The sequence below is a fragment of the Carlito syrichta genome, unplaced genomic scaffold, assembly GCF_000164805.1.
Source record: "Carlito syrichta isolate Samal-C Ts95f unplaced genomic scaffold, Tarsius_syrichta-2.0.1 Scaffold70824, whole genome shotgun sequence".
NCBI lineage: Eukaryota > Metazoa > Chordata > Mammalia > Primates > Tarsiidae > Carlito > Carlito syrichta.
Genome location: NW_007014920.1, coordinates 214106 through 225638, shown reverse-complemented (window position 1 = coordinate 225638; position 11533 = coordinate 214106). Strand labels below are relative to the sequence as shown.

The window sequence follows — 11533 nt, the reverse complement described above, 5'->3', positions numbered from 1 at the left end:
CTGGTTGCTTGTGCTTTAGATGTCATATCTAAAAAAAAAAATTATTGCCAAATCCAAAGTCATAAAGATCTACCCTGCTGTTTTCCTCTAAGAGTTTTATGCTTTTAGTTCTTATTTAGGTTTCTGATTCATCTTGAGTTAATTTCATATATAAAGTAAGGGATCAATTTCATTCTTTTACATGTATTTATCAACTGTGCCATTGGATAACACAGATTTGGGCAAGTCCAACACCACTGGCCATCTGATCTACAAATGTGGTAGAATAGACAAAAAAAAAAAAACATGGAACATTTTCAGGAGGCAGCTCCAGAGATGGGAAAAGGCTCCTTCAAGTATGCCTGGGTCTTGGATAAATTAAAAGCTGGACATGAACGTGGTATTACCATTGATATCTCCCCGTAGAAATTTGAGAACAGCAAGTATTACATGACTATTACTGATGCCCAGGACACAGAGAAATTATTAAAAACATGATTACTGGCACATTTCAGGCTATCTGTGCTGTCCTGATTGTTGCTGCTGGTGCTGGTGAATCTGAAACTAGTATCTCTAAGAATTGGTAGACCTGTTAGCATATCCTGCTGGTCTACACACTGGCTGTGGAAAGATTGTTGGTGTTAACAAAATGGGTTCCAATGAACCAGCCAGAAGAGACACAGGGCAATTGCTAAGGAAGTCAGCACTTACATTAATTGGCTACAATTGACACAGTAGCTTTTGTGCCCATTTCTGGTTGGAATGATGACAACATGCTAAAGTCAAGTGCTAACATGCCTCGGTTCAATGGATAGACAGTCACCCATAAAGATGGCAACACCAATAGAACCACCCTGCTTGAAGCACTGGATTGCATTCTACCAGCAACTGGTCCAAGTGACAAGCCCTAGTGTCTACCTCTCCAGGAAGACTACAAAACTAGTGGTACTGTTCCCCTATGGGCTAACTAGAGACTGGTGTTCTCAAACCCGGAATGATGGTCACTTTTACTCCAGTCAATGTTAAAACTGAAATAAAGTCTGTTGAAACACACCATGAAGCTTTGAATGAATCTCTTCCTGTGGACAATGGGGCTTCAATGTCAATACATCTAAGATGTTCATCATGGCAATGTTGCTTGTGACAGCAAAAAGGTCCTGCCAATGGAAGTAAGTAGCTGCTTCACTGCTCAGGTGATTATCCTGAACTATCTAGGCCAAACCAGTGCTGGCTAAGCTCCTGTACTGGATTGTCACACAGTTCATGTTGCTTGCAAGTTTGCTGAGCTGGAGAAAAAGACTGATTGCCATTCCAGTAAGAAGTTGGAAGATGGCCCTAAACTCTTGAAATGTGGTGACGCTGCCATAGCTGATACAGTTCCTGGCAAGTTCATGTGTATTGAGAGCATCTCTGACTATCCTACTCTGGGTCGTTTTGCTCCTCATGATAGGAAACAAACAGTTGCTGTAGTTGTCATCAAAGCAGTGGACAAGAAGGTTGCTGGAGATGGCAAGATCACCAAGTCTGCCCAGAAAGTTCAGATGGCTAGATAAATATTAATATTACCCCTAGTACCTCCCACCACAGTTATTCGGTGGTAGAAGAATGATCTCAGAACTGTTTCAGTTAGTGATTTAAGTTTAATAGTAAAAGACTGGTTAATAGTGGCAATGTATCCTAAAACCTTCAGAAGGAAAAGAGAATGTTTTGTGAGCCATTTTGGTTTTTTTCACATGGCAGTTTTAGGTTATCAGTTTTTAAAATTAGTACTCTTTAATGGAGATAACTTGACCAAAAATCTGTCACAGAATTTTGAGATGCATTAAAACAAAGTTTAAAGAGGGGGAGAAAAACTTACAATGAGATGCCACCTATTATTATAAAAACAAACAAAAAACAAAATAACACGTTGGCAAGGATGAGGAGGAATTGGGACCCTTGGGCAATGCCAGTAGAACTACAATGGGTGCAGCCACTGAAAAACAGTTTGATAGTTTCTCAGAAACAATATAGAATTAACATATGTTCCAGTAATTTTACTCCTAGGTACATACCCCAAAGAACTGAAAGCATGGATCAGATCTTTGTACACCAATGGTCACAGCAGAATTACTCACAACAGCCAAAAGATGGAAACAATTTAAATATCTACCAACAGATGAAAGGATAAGCAAAGTATGATATAAACATGCAATGGAATACTGTTTACCCATAAGGAATGAAATTTTGATATGCTACAATATGAACTTTGAAAACATTACTATGTGAGTTAAGTCAGACACAAAAGGATACATATCGTATGATTCTACTTAATATAAAGTAACAGGAATAGATAAATTCATAGACACAGAAAGTAGAATGGAGGTAGAGATTTCGGTTCGGGATGATGAAAAAGTCCTGAAAATGGACACAGTAATGATTATTCAACAGAGAATGTACTTCATGCCACTAAATTGTACATGTTAAATGATTAAAATAGTAAATTCTGTTAAATGATTAAATTGATAAATTCTTATGCATATTTTAAAATATAAAATATACAGTGAGCATATAGTAAAAATAAAAATTTAAATGTGTACTTCAATGAATCAAAAATTCATTCTCTAATCTTTTAATAAAAAAGTATTTTATACACATTAGTTATAAAACACATTACTTTTTATAGCTTTTAATTTTTTTTTTAATTGTAGTCTGTTTGCCCGGGCTGCTGGAACTACAGGCGTGTGTTCCCACACCCAGCTAATTTTTTGATTTATTGTAGAGATGAGGTCTCATCAAGTTGCCCAGGCTGGTCTCGAACCCATGGACTCAGGCAATCCACTTGCCTCGGCCTCCCAAAGTGCTGGGATTACAGGCTGGAGCCACTGCGCCTGGTCACTTTTAAAATTTTTAATTTAAAAAAAAGTAGTTGGCTGGGCACGGTCGCTCACTTATAATCTCAGCACTTTGGGAGGCTGAGGAGGGAGGATCACTAGAGTCCAGGAGTATGAGACCAGGTTAGCCAACATCAAGACATCATTTCTACCAACAACAACAAAAAAAATGACAAAAATTACCCAGATGAGGTGGCATACAGCTGCCACCTACTCAGGAGGCTGAGGTGGAAGGATCACCTGAACTCAGGAGGTCAAGACTGTAGTAAGCCATGTTCATGCCACTGCACTCTAGCCTTAGCGACAGAGGGAGACCACACACACAAATTAGCTGGGGATGGTGGTACATGCCTATAGTCCTAGCTACTTGAGACAGGAGTACTGCTTGAGCCCAGAAGTTCAAAGTTACAGTGAGCTATGACCATACCACTGCACTCTAATCTAGGCAACAGAGCAGGACTCTACCTAAAAAAATTAAAAGTTGTATAATATTGTTAAACAATTTAAAAAGTAAAATGTGTACTTTAAGTACTTTAACTTGCCACTTTCAAGTGAAGCTCAGAATCTGTTACAATGTTTTATTCCCAATTAATGTCTTAGAACAACCGTCCTACTGAAAAATGAGGCCATTCAATTACCAGATTGAGTGATTTAAACTCCTAAAGTCAAAATAAAACTTCAGCTGAGTTTTCAATTATTTTCAAACCTAGTATACTGCAACTGCTACTGAACTGTAACTTTACCACAATGCACTATGTTGAAGCACAAAGTCTCATGAGTACAGAAATCCCTCCTGGCCTCACTTGGTAGGATTTCTCTACCCATGAGAATCTGAAGAGGTCACTTCCTACAAGGCAGGGAAACAAAGGCTGTATACTTGGAGATCAAAGCCAATATTAATAAAACATCAGGTCCCAAGACAATACTTAGCACAGAAGGACCCTTGCCCCAAAGTGAGTCATGAGACTTCTATAGCCTTCAAGTTTAAAATAATGTAGTGAAAAACATGAAAGCAAAGGTAACAATTCCACTGGGCTCTGGCGATCCTTCCGCCTCAGCCTTCCCAGTAGCAGGAATTACAGGCATGCGCTACCACGCCCGGCTGATTTTTTGATTTACTGTAGAGATGAGGTCTAGCTGCCCAGGCGGGTCTCGAATCCGTGGGCTCAGGCAATCCACTCACCTCAGCCTCCCAAAGGTGCAGGATTACAGGCTGAGCCACCGAGCCCAGCTCCTCACAACTATTTCATGGTGTGCTACAATCCCCAAATCCTAATGTCCATTCCACAGATGACCTTGTCATACTGAACAAAGATTTAAAAGTAGTATATTAAAAATCAGAAGCAGCTTTGGCAGCAACCATGGTATATCACAGCCTCACAGTGCCTTTCCCTATGATGAATGTGTTCCAGGGTTTCATCAGCTTCTTTGGGCCCTGGTTCATTCCTAAGGGTCCTAACAGGGCAGTTATCATTACCATGTTGGCGACCTGTTTAATTTGCTATTTCTTTTGACTGATTGCAATTCTGGCCCAACTCAACCCTCCTTTTGGACCACAGATGAAAAATGAAACCATCTAATATCTGAAGCATCACTGGCCTTGAGGAAGAAAACATGCCCTACAGTGCTCAATCAATGAGGTCATAAGAAGAGAATTTCTTCTAGAAGCAAAATCACCTCCAAACACAGACCACCTTCCATTACTGGCCAATTTTGGGCATCAGCTATCTTAACCGTTCACACCATACAGGCATATCTTTTTTACAATGAAGTATTTTTTCCTTCACCTTTTTTACACTTTGACAAATTATGTGCCTACTTAACCTAAACTGTACTGACTCCACACAAAACTTACATACTCTTTTGAGACAAAAGATGTTCTTCTGAGAAATGTTAATCTCCTTGGAATCTCTGGATTTGAAGATGGCTCCTACCTTCTCAAAACATGGAAATCAGTGAACTGTTTAAAAACAGTGGCAAGAGGCTGGGCACAGTAGCTCACACCTGTAATCCCAGGACGTTGGGAGGTTGAGGCAGGAAGACTACTTGAGCTCAAAAGTTCAAGACCAGAATGGTCATAGCGAGACCTCACCTCTACAAAAAAATCAAATTAGCCTGGCATAATGGTGTGTGCCCATAGTTCCAGCTACTCAGGAGATTGCGGAGGGTCTCACTTGAGCCCAGTTTAAGGTTGCAGTGACCTGTGATTATGCCACTGCACTCCAGCCTGTGTGACAGAGTGAGGAGTTAACTCAAACAACAAAACAAAACAAAATAGTAAGGAAAAAAGCTGCTTCAAGACAAACAAGACTCCAGTGGGTGGTCTGCAAGAGAACATGTTCATAGGGAAGATCTGTACCAACAGAATGACACCAAACTATATTTCAGGATCAATTTCTTATTTCTGTCATCCTTTGGAATAAATTATTTTTCTGCTTTAAAAAAATCAGAGACAATCAAGAATGGTGGCTCACACCTGCAATCCCAGCACTTAGGGAGGTCAAGGCAGGAGGGTCTCTTGAAGCCGGGTATTCAAGACAAGCCTGGGTAACACAGCGAGATTTTGTCTCTACAAAAATAAAAAAATTAGCTGGGTGTGTAGGTGCATGCCTGTAGTACCAGCTACTCAGGAGGCTGAGGTAGAAGGATCACCTGAGCCCAGGAGGTCAAGGCTGCAGTAAGTCATAATAATGCCATATAAACCAGGCTCAGTGGCTCAGCCTGTAATCCCATGCCTTGGGAGGGTGAGGTGAGTGGATTGCCTGAGCCTGCAGGTTCGAGACCTGCCTGGGCAACTTGGCAAGACCACATCTCTACAATAAATCAAAAATTAGCCGGGCATGGTAGCCGGCCCACCTGTAGTTCCAGCTACTCGGAAGGCTGAGGCGGAAGGATCGCCGGAGACCAGCAGATTGAGGCTGCGGTGGCCGGGAGCGGCCACTGCACTCCAGTCTGGGCGACAGAGTGAGACTCCAACTCAAAAAAATAAAAAATAAAAATAAATAAATAAATAAATAAAAATTAAAAAGTATATTCTAAAGACTCTAAATCTTTTTAATCCTCAGCATTATAAGGTTAATCCATATTGATACATGTTTCTGTAGTTCATTTATTTTCACTGCGGTGTATCCACACAGTTTACTTATCCAGTTGATGCATATTTAGGTAGTTTCTCCTTTCTCTGCCACTACAAATAATGCTATAGTGATAATTTTTATGCATTTCTTTTTGTGCAAGTGAGTATTTCTAGAATGGACACCTAGAAGTGAAACTGCTGGGCTTCAGAGTGTGAGCATCTTCAGCTTTATTAGATATAGCCAAATTTCCCAAATGTTGTATCCACTCACTATTCAACATTCTACTGTTCCAACTTCCCAACATTCTGTTTCCAACTTCCCATATTCCATTCCTTTGCCAAGGTCACTAGTGATTTCCATGTTGCTAAATCCAACAAACACTATTTTACTTGACCTATCATTCAATACATTCAGTCATTTATGGCTCTTTGATATACTCTGGCTTCTGTAACACCCAGTCCTCCCAAAGCTCCTCTGGCTCTTCCTATTCTACCTACCAGAATTCTTTTTCTTTCTTTTTCTTAAGTCAGAGTCTCACTCCATCACCCAGGCTGGAGTACAGTAGCATGTTCATGGCCATCCCAGCATCGACCTGCTGGGCTCCGGTGATGTTTCTGCCTCAGCCTTCCAAGTAGCTGGAAATACAGGTGCACGCTACCACATCTGGCTAATTTTTGATTTATTGTAGAGATGAGGTCTTGCCAAGTTGCCTCGGTTGGTCTCAAACCCGTGGGCTCAGGCAATCCACTCGTCTCAGCCTTCCAAAGTGCTAGGATTACAGGCAGAGCCAAGTCCAGCCCTACCAGACTTCTTAAAAGTTGGTGCTCCTCTGCACTCAGTCATGGGTTTTATATTCTTACTGATTTCATATCCTCTCCATACATTCTCTTGGCTTAAAATATCTCTATGCCTGCAGCCCAAATGCCCACATACGCTCCAGATTACATTTTCTTTTCTGAAATACAGAACCACATATCCAGAAACCTGTCTAATAGCCTCTGGCGTCTGAAAAATTTCCATCTTTATACATTGAATATTGATTTCTGGCCGGCCGTGGTGGCTCATACCTGTAATCCCAGCACTTTGGGAGGCTGAGGTGGAAGATGGCTTGAGCCCAGGTTCAAGACTAGCCTGAGCAACATAGCAAGACCTCATCTCTACAAAAAATACAAAAATTACACAGGCGTGGTGGTACATGCCCAAAGTCCCAGCTTCTTGGGAGGCTGAGGTGGAAGGATCACCTGAGCCCAGGAGGTCAAGGCTGCGGTGAGCTGGAATCATGCCACTGCACTCCAGTCTGGGCAACCAAGTGAGATCCTGTTTCAAAAAAGAAAAGAAATAATGTAAACTGATTGATTGATCTCCTCCGTGACCTCCATCCACTCCTCCAAAGATCCTCATCCTAACAGTGGTGCATCCAACCAGCTCCTCTTGCTGAATCCTCCCTTCAACCTCGGTCCACACCCAATCCATTACCATAACGTACAAAATGTATTTTGAATTCCTTCTTCTACTACCACTGTTTAAAACAAATCACATTTTGCCAGGTGTAGTGGCTCACACCTGTAATCCCAGCACTTTGGAAGGCAAAAGTGAGAGGATTGCCTGAGTCCAGGGTTCAAGACCAGCCTGGGCAACATGGTGAGACCTTTTCTCTACAATAAATAAAAAAATTAGCTGGGCATGGTGGCACATGCCTGTAGTTACAGCTACTTGGAAGGCTGAGGCAAAGGATCGCCTGAGCCCAGCAGGTCAAGGCTGCAGTGACTGTGACTGTGCCACTACACTTCAGCCTAGGTGACACCAAGGTTGGACTCAAAAAAATAAATAACAAATGAAACAAACCACATTTTATCTTCTACTTGAACATGCTACTGCCTTCTAACTGGACTTCTGCTTCCCATGTTCTCTCTCTCCCATCCATACAGCAGCCAGAATAATCTATTTAAAACACTAGCTGGTTCGAGACCCACCTGGGCAGTGAGATCTCATCTCTACAATAAATCAAAAAATCAGCTGGGCGTGGTAACGCGCGCCTGTAGTTCCAGCTACTTGGAAGGCTGAGGCGGAAGGATCGCCGGAGCCCAGCAGGTCGAGGCTGTGGTGGCCAGGAGTGGCCACTGCACTCCAGTCTGGGCGACAGAGTGAGACTCCAACTCAAAAAATAAAAATAAAAAATAAATAAATAAATAAAAACACTAGCCGGATCACATTGCCTAATCCTGCTTAAAACTTTGAATAAGCTTTCCACTTATCTTACCATAAACTTTAAAGTCCTTAACATGGCCTACAAAATTCTACTTTAACTGACTTATCTCTCTTACCAGATTCATATCCTGTATTTCTTTTTTTTTTGAGTTGGAGTCTCACTCTGTCGCCCAGACTGGAGCACAGTGGCACGCTCCCCGCAGCCACAGCCTCGCTCTGCTGGGCTCCGGTGATTCTTCCGCCTCAGCCTTCCAAGTAGCCGGAACTACAGGCGTGCACTACCATGCCCATCGAATTTTTTATTTATTGTAGATGAGGTCTCGCCAGTTGCCCGGGCAGGTCTTGAACCCATGGGCTCAGGCAGTCCACTCACCCAAGCCTCCCATCTGGGATTACAGGCTGAGCCACCAAGTTCGGCCCATCTCATGTATCTTTAACAGTCCCTTCCAGTTCCCACCAAGGGCCTTCTTTGGTGGGGGGAGGGGGTTCTTGAACTTGCGGTGCTCTTTCCAGCTTGAGGAAATTCATGTAGACAATTCCCTTTTTCTTCAGAGTGTTTCATCAAAATTTATTTTGATGTTCATATTACTATTTCCTCTCCCACTAAACAATAACCAGGAAATGTATTTGTTTTGTTTGGTATTACATATCCAGAACTTAATATAGCAGACAATCACTTAGATAAGTAAACTAATTAATTTCACATCTTGACTAGAAGGGAATGATTCTCTCATTTACTTGGAGATAATATCCAGAGATGACATTTGTTACCTAATAACACAAAATACTATTTCAAACTTGAAATAATTAATAGAGCATATTACACTAAAATCAGACACCATGTGCAAATTCTAATTTATTAGAGTCTTAACATTACAATTTATTATTTCAGACACACCAGAACTGAAATGTATTTCTTTGTCAAGCTATACAACTCATCTGTCAAGACATACAACTCATATCCTTTAAGAACAACTCTATTCATTTCATCCATTAAGCTTTTTCTGATAAAGTAAAACTTCATTTCCTCATCTGAGAGGCCAAAATGTATCAATGTCTATTATTTCACTAAACAGATATTCAATTATTTAACAATTTATAACATTTGTCAAACTGATTACTAATAGACTTGTCCTTTAAAAAATACTAGACAATTTAAAATCTCAATTCCAAAAAAATGTTTAGTACATATACTAGTATGCTCACACTTAAGGGTGAACATAAAAATATGACCATTCCTATTACTGTGTACAGTTGTCTCTTAGATAATCTCTCTCTCAAAAGTAACATAAAACGTTTGGGCATCTTAGCTCCTTGCTCTGTAGTTCCATAATTACATGCTATGTAGCTATTTCAGAACCAACTCAATCAAATTAGGGGATTTTTTTTTTTTTGAGTTTGAGTCTCAATCCGTCACCCAGACTGGAGTGCAGTGGCATGATCACAGCCACCCCAGTGTCGACCCACTGGGCTCTGGCAATCCTTCTACTTCAGTCTTCCAAGTAGTCAGAACTACAGGCATGTGCTACTGCGTCCGGCTAATTTTTGATTTATTGTAGAGACGAGGTCTTGCCAAGTTGCCTGGGCTGGTCACGAACCCGCAGGCTCAGGAAATCCACTTGCCTCAGCCTCCCAAAGTGCTGGAATTACAGACTGAGCCACAGAGCCCAGACCAAATTAGAGTTTTTAATTAATATTTGAGAAATATGTAAACCAAATTCAACTGGTTTAAACTTATCTCAAAAACTGTTGCTACCAAACTCTAAAAGCATATGAACAAATAATTCAAACCGAGAAATTCATTTTAACCTTGAAAGATGACTAAATGGGAGGAGAGAGTGGTTAAAAGTCCAATTTTACTGTTCCTTTCTATAAAGAAGAAAACGATCTTTTGACTGTTTCTTAAAGTATACAAATATCTGAAATCCAAAAAGAGATCTTATTTGAAACTTTTATAATGTATGTATTGATAGTTACTTTTGTATCTTTATAAAACAAATCGAATTAAGACATTCTTTAGCTTGAAAGTCATCAATAACTTGAAGCTCTAATGAAAATCTGAGCCCAAAATTTCTCATCCCAGGATTTAAGGCTGTCTACAATTCAATTCTTGCCCACTTTTATAAAGCCTTCAGGATTAATGAAACTGAAAACAGGCTACACACATTCAGATCCAGGTCTTTATTCAAACTAGTCCTTCTAATCTAGAATGATCTTCTCGTCCCTTCTAAATATATTAATTTCTAAGTTCATATCATATTACACTTCCTCCAAGAAGCCCTCCAAGATCCCCCTGCCACTAAAATCACTCATTTCCCAAAGCATTTCTTTGTACAACACTTGGTGTTTCACACTTGCCTTTACGTTACGAGTTATTTACTGTTATTCTTCTACCTCCACTCCCTACTCACTCTCATATGACAAGTTCCTGGAAAGCCAAAAATATAGATGCCATTTAACTCCCCACTCTCCCCTCCAGTGCTTAACACAATGACCGGCGCACAACAGATGCTCAAAATACTTGATGAGTTTTATAAAGGTCACAACTGTAGTATTACTGCGAGAGCCAAACGAAGTCAGTGGGAGTATTACTAAAGGTTGCATTTCAGAATATGACAATATCCATCTTTTTCTATCTATGTTAGCCTCCCATTTCCTAAGACTTTTGGTTATATCTGATAACAGTAAGAGAGTAGGTCCTTTTCTGTATTCCATATATTATTATTAGCCCAATAAAAGCACTAATAATGATAATAGTTGGATTCTATTAAATCTATTTTGCTAAAAAAACAAGGGTTGGGCATGATGGTTCACTCCTGTAATCCCAGCACTTTGGGAGGCAAGGCAGAACTGCTTGAGCCCAGGAGTTCAAGATCACCCTAGGTAGCACAGTGAGACCTCATCTCTATGAAAAATAAAAAACTTAGCTGATGTGATGGCACATACCTGTAGTCCTCACTACTCAGGAGGCTGAGGCAGGATTGCTTGAACCCAGGAGTTGGAGTCTGTAGTAAGCTGTGATCATGCCACAGCACTCCAGACTGGGTAACAATGCGAAAAACAAAAAACAGGGTCAGGCATAACAGCTCATGACTGTAACCCTAGTGCTTTGGGAGGCCACAGCAAGAAAATCATTTGAAGCCAGGAGTTCGAGACCAGTCTGGGCAACAGAGCAAAACCCCAACTCTACAAAAAATTAAAAAATTAGTGGGGCATGGTGGCATACGTCTGTAGTTGTGGCTACCTGGGAGACTGAAGTGGAAGGATCGCCTGAACTCAGGAGATTGAGGTTACAGCAGCTATGATCACACCACTGCCCTCTGCCCTGGGCAAAAGAACAAAACTCTGTATCTAAAAATAAATAAAAGACAAACAGTGGCTCATGCTTGTAATCCC

The 11533-nt window shown here is 40.8% G+C and overlaps 1 pseudogene; it reads left to right on the top strand.

Moving 5' to 3' along the window:
* Positions 1 to 4213: 4213 nt before the first annotated feature.
* On the top strand, positions 4214 to 4456 carry LOC110595065 (annotated as a pseudogene).
* The last annotated feature ends 7077 nt before the right edge of the window (positions 4457 to 11533 follow it).